General features: G+C 40.1%; 1 non-coding gene across 1 annotated transcript; it reads left to right on the forward strand.

Annotated features, from left to right (window-relative positions):
• Positions 1–6,088: 6,088 nt before the first annotated feature.
• LOC141679923 (small nucleolar RNA R71) lies at positions 6,089–6,195 on the forward strand. The gene has a single exon (XR_012558210.1). It is a non-coding gene; the product is annotated as a small nucleolar RNA R71 (small nucleolar RNA).
• The last annotated feature ends 5,467 nt before the right edge of the window (positions 6,196–11,662 follow it).

Consider the following 11,662-nt stretch of genomic DNA (forward strand, 5'->3'; position numbering starts at 1 on the left):
TGCTCCTCAGGCTCACCACCGGTCCACTCCTGCATCCCATTCAGAGTGCCAGAATCTATTGGAGCTAGGCTGGCCACTGCAGACTGCTCATGAGCCGCCAGTTCACGTCCTACTGCTCGCATAGCTTTATAACCGTGGATGCATAAGGGATTTCATATGCTTTGCTCCCCCTCAAAAACTTCAGAAATTCCTTGGTAGATAAACTCACCAAGGTCCACATGTATTCCTCATTCAGAATTCCCCACAACAACTGTGCTCTCTCAACTGTGACCTCCGTTGCATGTGAAGAAGGCAAAATATTAGCACATATAAATGCATTCCATTCACGGCATACCTGTTCATGGCGATCGCCGGAAAGTGACGATACTCATTATTGGCTGACTGCGGTTCCAACTGTGCCCGTCGACCAGAGAGTCGCACAAATCAAATCCAAGTCAAAGTCCTCTAGCAGTCTTTTCATTCCAGTTCTCCTCCTCGGCTTCCTCTCTCGCTGTCCAATCACACGGCGAATCGCCGCAGGATGATAATCACCGTCAGCCCACAAACTACAGAAAACCCATTCTTTTCAGCCTTCGCGTTCGCCGTAGAACTCGCGAACCACACTCATCGGCACTGCTTCGGGTGACCTCACAAAAAGCTATCCACCCCTTCTCTGCAATCATGGGCAACACTCACCAGCCCTCCCTGATGGTAAAAAACCCCCTCTCCTTCAAAATCGGCTTCCCCAACAGCCTAGTGTACTCCTCTCCGCAGCTCTGTCAGTTAACCGAGGCCTTGCAGCAGTACCCTTGATGAATCAGCAGTAGGAACCTGTGCTGCTGCTGTCAATAGTGCGTGCTCTCTTGGGTGCCATTGATTTGTGAATAAAAGTGTGTAAGAACTAATTTTTGATGTTTATGAGAGGGTTTAAGTGTAGGAAGTTTGTGGGAGATATGTAGGATATGTGTATGTATATATAGGGTGTGGAGTAGGTTAAATTAGATTAGGAGTGGGGTTGAGGGATAAAATCATGGGGTAATGGAAAAGAATTCGTGGGTTTATGGGCTGTGATGGGTTTTTGTGTTTTGTGTTTTTTTTTTTTTTTTTTCTGAACTGTAAAAAAAATTTCTGGAACTCGACCCCTGCGCGGCCGCTCAGCATTTCTGCGCGGGCGTGCAGCAAGCTGCGCGGCCGCTCAGCATAGCTGCGCGGGCGCGCAGAGGGTCTCTGGAATTTTTTTTTCAGCCCCTGTTTTCTGATTTTTTGTGTTTTTGGATAGGTTATTAACTTCTAAGGGTTCCTGTAACAACAATTCATGGGTTGCCTCCCACGCAGCGCTTCTTTTTCGTCATTAGCTTGACGTTCCGTATCTTTCTCAAGTAGTCAACAAAATGGCACTAACCACCTCTCGGTTTGCCATGTCCCCATAGTAGTGCTTCAACCGCTGACCGTTAACCTTGAATGCTTGGTCTGAATCATTCTCAAAAATTTCCACCGCTCCATGTGGAAACACAGTTTTGACAATAAAAGGTCCAAACCACCTTGATTTCAACTTCCCAGGAAAAAGTCGGAGCCGAGAGTTGAATAACAGAACTTGTTGCCCTGGTACAAATAACTTAGGATGTAGCTTCCTATCGTGCCACCTCTTCACCTTTTCCTTATACATTTTGTTATTCTCGTATGCTTGAAGTCGAAATTCATCAAGTTCATTAAGCTGAAGCATTCTTTTCTTACCAGCTGCATCTAAATCCAGGTTCAATTTCTTCAATTCCCAGTAGGCCTTATGCTCAAGCTCCGCCGGTAGATGACATCCCTTGCCGTACACCAACTGAAATGGTGACATCCCAAGTGGAGTTTTGTATGCTGTTCTGTAAGCCCAAACAGCTTCATCGAGCTTTAAAGACCAATCCTTCCTTGACGGACAAACAACCTTCTCTAGAATGCGCTTTATCTCTCTGTTAGACACTTCCGCTTGACCATTTGTTTGCGGATGATAGGCAGTAGCTACTCGATGATTCACATTATAACGCTGCATCATAGAAGTGAACTTACGGTTGCAAAAATGCGATCCTTCATCACTTATGATTACCCGAGGTGTTCCAAACCTTGTGAAAATTTGCTTATGAAGAAAATTTAGCACTGCCTTTGCATCATTTGTCGGTAAAGCTTTAACTTCGACCCATTTTGAGATATAATCGACTGCCAGCAAGATGTAACGATTATTGCAAGACGAGATAAAAGGCCCCATGAAATTGATTCCCCATACATCAAAGACCTCGACTTCAAGCATCACATTTAATGGCATCTCATCCTTCCTTGACAAATTTCCCACTCTTTGGCAACGATCACACCTTAAAACAAACTGATGAGCATCCTTGAACAAGGTAGGCCAGAAAAAACCTGCTTGCAGAATACGAGCTGCCGTCTTCTCACCTCCATAGTGTCCACTATAAACCGTGGAATGGCAGTCTCGTAATATCCCCTCCGTCTCACAGAACGGGATACATCTCCTGATGATCTGGTCAGCTCCATGTCTAAACAAATATGGTTCATCCCACATATACCACTTCACCTCATGCAGAAACTTCTTCTTTTGCGTGGATGTCAAATTAGGAGGCATTATATTGCTGACAAGATAGTTTACAATATCTGCAAACCATGGTTCTTCCTCCTGAATTGCAAACAACTGCTCATCCGGAAAAGATTCATTGATTAACGTCCTATCTTGTGAAGTAGAATCGGGATTCTCCAACCTAGAGAGATGGTCAGCTACTTGATTCTCAGTACCTTTTCTATCTTTGATCTCTAACTCAAATTCTTGAAGTAAAAGCACCCAACGAATGAGTCTTGGCTTCGAATCCTTCTTAAAAACCAGATAGCGAATAGCTGCATGATCAGTGAATACTGTCACTTTCGTACCAAGTAGATAAGATCGAAATTTCTCAAAGCCAAAGACTATAGCCAAAAGCTCCTTCTCAGTAGTGGTGTAGTTCAATTGGGCCCCATTTAAAGTCTTACTCGCATAGTAAACCACATGGAAGAGATTTTTCTTGCGCTGTCCCAGAACTGCACCTACCGCATAATCACTCGCATCACACATAATCTCAAACGGTTCTGTCCAATCTGGTGTTGTAATAACTGGTGCCATGATTAAACTCTCCTTGAGAGTCTCGAATGCTACCAAACATTCATCATCAAATTTGAAAGGCACCTCTTTCTCAAGCAAATTGCACAACGGCTTAGATATCTTTGAAAAGTCCTTGATGAATCGTCGATAAAAACCCGCATGACCGAGAAAACTACGGATTCCTTTCACCGAATTAGGTGGGAGAAGATTTTCAATGACTCCCACCTTGGCCTTGTCCACCTCCAGACCTTTGCTAGAGACCTTATGCCCAAGGATAATGCCTTCACACACCATAAAATGACATTTCTCCCAATTAAGCACCAAATTAGTTTCCACGCATCTTTTGAGTACGGCGCGCAGATTATTCAAAATTCATCATATGAGTGTCCAAAGACGGAGAAGTCATCCATGAACACTTCGACGTTATTTCCAATCATGTCAGAGGATATAGCCATCATACATCTCTGAAAGGTGGCCGGGGCGCCACATAACCCAAACGAAACTCTACGAAAAGCAAATGTGCCAAATGGACAAGTGAAGGTAGTCTTTTCCTGATCCTCTGGTGCAATACAAATCTGATTATACCTGTAATAACCATCCAGAAGACAAAAATACTCATGTCCCGCCAATCTGTCAAGCATTTGATCAATGAATGGGAGAGGGAAGTGATCCTTCCTTGTGGCTTTGTTCAATTTTCTATAATCCATGCATACTCTCCATCCTGTAACTGTTCGAGTAGGGATGAGCTCATTCTTTTCATTTGTTACCACAGTGATACCTCCTTTCTTAGGAACACATTGTACGGGGCTCACCCACGAGCTGTCAGAAATAGGATAAATGATGCCTGCGTCTAGCCATTTCAGAATTTCTTTCTTCACCACCTCCTTCATGATGGGATTCAGTCTTCGTTGTTGTTCCACAGTTGGCTTACTACCTTCCTCTAGCAGAATTTTATGCATACAATATGAAGGACTTATCCCCTTGATGTCTGCTATGGTCCATCCTATAGCCGATTTGAATTCTCTCAAAATCCTTAAGAGCTTGTCTTCCTCACTACCTGAAAGGTCAGCTGAAATAATAACAGGTAATGTAGATGAATCACCTAAAAAAGCATACCTCAAGTGTTCAGGTAAGGGTTTGAGCTCTAAGGTAGGTGCTTCCTCTATTGATGGTTTGAGCTTCCCTTCAGCGTTCTTGAGGTCAGAAGTACCAAGAGATTCAAATGGTATGTCCAGCTTTCGCTTCCAGGGAGAAGCGTTCAGATATTGTAATTGCTCGTTGCTATCTTCATCATCACTGTCAAATTCCCCCACTAAGGCCTTTTCCAATGCATCAGACATTAGCATGTGCTCGAGTTCCGAAGTAACTGCGGAATCAATCACATCCACTTTTAAGCACTCCTCATCTTCTATAGGGAATTTCATTACCTTGAATACGTTGAAGGTCACATCCTGATCTTGGACCCGCATAGTAAGTTCACCTTTTTGCACATCTATCAAGGTACGGCCAGTAGCCAAGAAAGGCCTCCCCAAGATTATGGGAATCTTCTTATCTTCCTCAAAATCCAGAATAACAAAATCTGCAGGAAAGAAGAGCTTATCCACCTTGACGAGCACATCCTCAACTATGCCCCTTGGGTAAGTAATGGAACGGTCAGCCAATTGTAGCGACATGTATGTGGGTTTTGGATCAGGCAGATCCAGCTTTCTAAAGATCGACAAGGGCATCAGATTAATGCTTGCTCCCAAATCACAAAGGCACTTGTCAAAAGTTAGATTGCCAATGGTGCAAGGAATGGTGAAGCTTCCTGGATCTTTCAGTTTTGGTGGTAACTTTTGCTGCAGAACAGCGCTGCATTCTTCCGTGAGAGCAACGGTTTCAAGGTCATCCAGTTTCACCTTCCTTGAAAGAATAGTCTTCATAAACTTCGCATAACTAGGCATTTGTTCCAGAGCCTCAGCGAAAGGTATATTGATGTGAAGTTTCTTGAACACCTCCAGAAACTTCCCGAACTGTCTATCCAGCTTTTGTTGCTGCAATCTCTTAGGAAAAGGTGGTGGAGGATAGAGCTGTTTCTCCCCTGTATTAGCCTCAGGCAGAGTATGTTCAACAGTAGTCTTCCTTGGTTCCGCCGCTTTCTCCTTTTGCTTAGATTCTTCATCTCTAACTTCAGCTTCGACTTCTTTTGCCTTTTCAGCATCAGCTACTTTTCCGGACCTTAAGGTAATAGCCTTGACTTGCTCTTTAGCTTCCTTCCTGCCTGGTATTTCCGTGTCACTGGGAAGAGTGCCAGGTTGACGATTGAGCACTGCATTGGCTAATTGACCGATTTGATTTTCCAAGGTCTTGATAGAAACCGCCTGACTCTTACACAACAGCTTAAGTTCCTCAAAATCAGCACTAGTAGGTGCAGCTGCACTTCCCTGTTGAGGATATGATTGCCTTGTAGCATACTGTTGTGGTTGCTGGAATTCAGGTGGGTTAAACTGTTTACTTACTCCTTGCTGATATGGTGGCTGAATAGCATTCTGATTATTTCCCCAGCTGAAATTTGGATGATTTCTGTTGTTAGGATGATAGGTCGCTGGCACAGGCTGCTATTGTCGCTGATAATTATTCACATATTGAACAGATTCGTTGACAAGAGAACACTGATCCGTAGCATGAGAACCTGCACAAAGCTCACAAACCATAGCTATTTGATTAACTCCATACGTAGCCAGAGAATCAACCTTCATTGATAGCGCTTGGAGCTGGGCTGCAATAGCGGTGGCTGCATTAACTTCCAGAATACCTGCGACCTTGCCTGACGTCATCCTCTGAGTTGGGTTTTGTTGCTCATTTGCAGCCATCGTATCGATAAGATTATACGCCTCAGTATAGCTTTTAGCCTATAAGGCACCTCCAGCTGCTGCATCGAGCATGGGCCGAGATTGGGCCCCCAAACCATTATAAAAACCAGTGATTACCATCCAATCCGGCATTCCATGATGTGGACATTTTCTCAACATTTCCTTGTAGCGTTCCCAAGCCTCGCACATAGATTCTGTAGGTTGTTGCGCAAACTGAGTAAGAGCACTCCTCATAGCAGCAGTCTTTGCCATTGGATAAAACTTCACCAGAAACTTTTGCACAAGATCTTGCCATGTAGTGATGGACCCAGCTGGTTCCGAATGTAACCAGTCTTTAGCCTTATCCCTCAGTGAGAATGGGAAAAGCCTCAACTTGATAGCCTCATCAGTCACGCCATTATACTTAAAAGTGCTGCAGATCTCGACAAAATTCCTTATGTGCATGTTGGGGTCTTCAGTTGCCGCTCCTCCAAAAGAAACAGAATTCTGCACCATCTGAATAGTGCCCGGCTTGATTTCAAAGGTGTTAGCTTGAATAGCCGGATGAAGGATGCTTGACTGAATGTCATCAATTTTAGGCCGAGAAAAATCCATAAGAGCTGGATCAGCTTGTTCAATACGATCTCCCATGTTTACTGGTTCTTTCTGCTCAGTTCCTGAATCCGAATCCTCAAAATCTAATTTCTCCGGTGTATCAAGAACTTCGTCTTTCTCCTCAGCTGTATCTAAAGTCCTCTTGCGAGCACGAGAACGAGTTTGCATACACGTTTGCTAAAGTACCTGAAACACAACCGAAAAGAGTAATTAACTACTACGTCCTAATCACTAAGTCCTAATGACCAATGATGGTAAGTGCATAAACTAAACAAATACGCCGAGTCCCCGGCAGCGGCGCCAAAAACTTGTTAGGGCGAAATCACACACTAATATTCACGCAAGTATACGCGTTCGCAAGTAATATAGAATACTTTCTAGTTCGTTCCCTCAGAGACTCAGACTAATTTATTGTCTAATTTAACTCACTCACCAATATATGATTACTTCTCAATGTTAAGATAATAACACTTAAAATTGTTGATTTAATATTTACTATAATTAACTACTTAATTAACCACTTAACTAACACTTCAAATTATCAAATATAAAACACTCATGAGATCACAACTTCATTATTACTTCCTTCTATAGCCATAGTTATTACCTTTAGCATGTGACAGTGATGATATTAATCGAATAACACGAAACTGATAAAAGCCAACTTTCATTGTACTAATACCATTCTACCAAACATCCACAATTAAGATAGAAGTTGAATAGTCATCAATTATGTTGAGTTCCTATATGTCTACAGAAATTGACAACACAACGATTTAAGCACAAGTTATCCCTTTTTGATTACATAGGGCAAATAAAACTATTAGAGTTACCCACTAATCATGCACAACGTACATGAACCTATGCTAGCATGGCAAGTTCTAAATCTCAAGATCCACTGTCGCTTCACAAGAGATTAACACCCTATCTTATATGTTCGCGACGCACATAAGACGAATACGCACAACCAATACTAGATATCATACAATCATCACATACTAAAGTATTAAACAATTAACAAAAGAATTCCATAATAAATCCGTTGTAACCCCATGATCACGATTAGCCCATAATAGAACTTATCGCCATCATGGGTTCATATGAAATCATGATAAACAAACACAAGAAAATAATAACTAAACTGATTATATTAAAACAGAGTATGTCACAAGAGTAAATAAGTCAAAGCAAGAAAACTAGCATCCAACGTTACAACAGAACAAGAATCACAAGAGTATATGCTTCCTCTTCGTTGCTGTGTGCTAAATCGGTCTTCTTCCTTATCTCCTTCGCTTCTTGCAAAACACAATCTAAAACATAATCTCCTCTTAATTCTCTGTGAAAACGTCTCAAATCTACTTATATAATAGTCCCATAAAACTCAGATTACATAGAAGTTGGAAGCCAAACAGAAGTAGAAGTCTAAAATAATATATCTTTTTCCCCGACCCTGCGCGGCCGCTCAGCATTTCTGCGCGGGCGCGCAAGGCTACTGCACGGCCGCTCAGCATTGCTGCGCGGGCGCGCAGGACCCTACTGGAAAAATTCCAGGTTTGCTCCATTTCTTCGCCGTAATCTGCCCGTTCTTTTCCTCTCTCAATGGTGAACACATGCCAAGGCTTATTCTTGATGATTCCTCCTCCGAAATGCAACTAATACCCTGAAATGCATAAACACTAGAAAAACGCATCAAATACACAAAATACTTGATTTCAAGACACCAATTTAAGCCATTTTAAGACGTTCTAAGTGGTATAAAATGCCACTTATGAGTTATATGTCTATGTGGTTATTGTTTGACTAGTTTAGTCATAACTTTCAATCCGTAAATCGGATTTGGGTGAAACGAAGGGTAGATAAAAGCTTAAGACCTCTATGTGTCGATTAGAATGATATGAGATTGAGTATTTACAGATACTTGTGATGCCTAGCAGAGTAAGCGAGGCATAAAAAAAGAAAGTCAGTGATCCGTAAATAGAATTGAAGCGTAGAAAGAGAAGGAAAGTGATTGATTAATGGAAGCAAGGCATAGGAAAAGAAGGAAAGTGATTAAAAAGTAAAACTAATAGATGCGTACAAGTAAAGTTGGATATCATCTGTGACATGGCAAGTACTTCTGAACCTTCTTCAAGATATATTGCAAATATTTTCAAACTTTCTCATAACATGTTGCTAGTATTCAAAATAAATCATGTTTAATATGTAAGCTGTTACGACCGGCATTTTATGTAATATTATTTTTGGATTGGGTATAATATTAAAGTCAAATGAAAATATATTCAATGATTGTACGCTAGTGTGAGTGAAAATTTCTGCATTATAAATTTGCTTTGTGTAGTATATGATTTTTCAAAGCAAGAGTTTATTTAATTTCTTTATTTTTGATTTATAAGGAATATTCTAAGCTTTGGAAAAATTTTCTTTTAAAAGGTGTTTTGTTCACAAATTTTGAAAATGATTTTATAAAGTCTCTAAAAATCCAAGTTATTTTATGGTATAAATTTTATAATTTTTGAACTTGTATTTTATTTTATAAAAATAAATCATTATAAATTTTAGTTGTCATATTTATCAAATTACATAAGAGACCATGCATGCAAATCACCCATCTATTCTCTCAAAGGGCAAACAAGACTTTTTCAACCCCACTAACTCATTTGATTATTACCGAATTACTACCTTAGCCTTGCATGCAAAATGGCCTAACTTTAACCAAGGGACATTTTTGTAAGTTCTCACTTCCACTCATTATTTGTAAACCAAATAGCATAAAACAAAGAAATCAAAGTGGGAGAAGTCATTCCACTCATTCCACACTCCAACACACCACAAATTTCTCTCCTTTTCCCCCTCCCACCTTGCTCTCGGCCGAAGGCCAAAATCCCCCACCCCCTTCCATTTTTCAATTCATTCTTCATCTTCCCAAGTGTAAATCTTCTACCTACATTCATCTTATATACTTTCCAAGTGTTTAGTGACTTGGAAGTTGAAGTTCCATGGATGCATGTGTAGTTCTTATGTGATCTCCAAAGAGAAACTCTTGATTCTTGTGAATTCAAGAGCTCTCTATGAGATATATTATGTATATGTGCTAACTAAGTGTTTTATGGAGATATAATGCTTTAAAATCCTTTGCATACTACTGAAATTTAATTATAAATTTATGTTTAGCCATGCATGCTAGTTTTAAGACATTAAAATGATTATCAACCATGTTTTGCATGCTACTCTTTTCGAAATCATGTAGTTATGTTTAAAAATCTATAAATTCGAAATATGTGTGCTTAAAATAGATTGTTTCCATGATAAATTTCTTATTAATACTTAAAAGAAGTTATATTTCATGATTATTTAGGATGAGTATTAGGTGCAAGTCGATTTTGCAAGCATTTAAAACTTTATGCCTAGCCGAAATCTTGTTATGTGCTTTCCATGAGTTGCATGTTATATATTTGGTTGCATGTTGTTGTTTTTGGGCATGGATGATCTCACCCAAGGTTATTTTGAGAATAAGGGAGTTAGTTCAGTAGATTACCATGTATAAGTCTTGGTTTAAGTATTGAGTTGTTGTTAGTTGAGTTTGTCAAGTCAAAACCTTGGAAAATGAGAGTTATAGTTTCTGCAGAAAAATGAGTATAGCACCCTGAGGTTTAGAGTGAGTTTTGACCATGTCATTGGTGTGCATTTTGAGGCCCAAGCTACCAGAAGTTAGTATTGGGAGTATATAAAAGGTTTTAGGAGTTGGTTGGAGGTTTTCATGTCATTTGGTTAGGTGCACAAGTAGAATCAGAAAATCTGTCCAGCAAGGGAACGTTTTGTTGCAACTTAGAAATAGGGAGATTTGACCATGTCATGGGTAGGCCCTCATTATGCCCAATTGGGCCTTAGTTAGAGGGTATGTCAGAGAAGTTTTTCCAACCATAGTTCATAGGATATGAGCTAGAACCATGTGTCACAAGTTAATTCAAGTCAGGGCAGTTTTTGCCCAGAAAAAAGGGGAACCTTGGACTTTTAGCTTAGGCCCAAGAAGGCCCAAGCCAGGCCCTTGAGCCAAATCAAGTTTGTGAGATGCCCTTAGGTCAGGAGAGTCTTGTGTAAAAGTTTTGAAGGAAAACTTGTAGTTTCAGAGTGTCTAATGTACTCAAGAAACCATAAGTGTCATTCTGAAATTTGCACCCGTGAACACTATCACTTATCACATAGTTTTAGAACACTTAGAAGTGAGTAATAGGTCGACCACCATAGTTGTAAGATAGTATATGGTCAGTATAGCAAAAGTCATAAGTGAGGGTCAATAGATTTTGGATAATTTAGGAAAGGCGCATCGAGTTAGGAAGCCGAAATTTGAAGACCTTGTCTAGTTTAACGACCAAGTGACTTAAGTTGTGAGTTGAGATCATCCAAGCCTAGTGTTGCATTATGGTATATATGGTGTTATTTGGTGTTTATATATGATATGTTAATATGTGGCTATGTGTGTGCAATTGTAATTTAAAAGTGAATATAAATTAAGTGCATATAGGCCTAAGTGCCATCCGTGTTTAATTTCGGGTTGTAAATAGGATTGAGATGGTAAGAATTTATTATAATGAGGATTATTATTATTTATGTAGGATCTCGAGACGAGGGAAAACTTGCCATAAAAGTCGAGTGAAGCTCCAGTTGTTGCTCCTACCAGTCAGACCAGACCAGCCTATCTCAAGGCAAGTGATTCAACTTGACCTTCGTATTTACTACAAATAGTTCTTATATATTGATGCAATTATCCTGAGTCATTTTGATATATTTAAATCAAGCGTATCTTTTCTTTATCTTTGAGTTACATAGAGATGCCATGAACCCTCGAGTACGTATTGCAAGTAGTTCAAAAGTCTTTCATGATAGTTTAATGCCATGATAAAATGAAGAGTTGATATATTAATTGATTGATCCTCTTGATTAACATGTTGATGTTTCCTATGTATTGATATCTCATCCTGATACTTGAATCCCTATAGAACCTTACTTTGAACCCTGCAAGTCAGAAACTTATTAACATGAACCCTCAACGATCGCTACCCCTCTTTCTTATCCTAAAGCTTGTCAATTCTGATATATCCTGAGCTAAAAA

Source organism: Apium graveolens, chromosome 1 (genome assembly GCF_009905375.1).
Source record: "Apium graveolens cultivar Ventura chromosome 1, ASM990537v1, whole genome shotgun sequence".
NCBI classification, from domain to species: Eukaryota; Viridiplantae; Streptophyta; class Magnoliopsida; order Apiales; family Apiaceae; genus Apium; species Apium graveolens.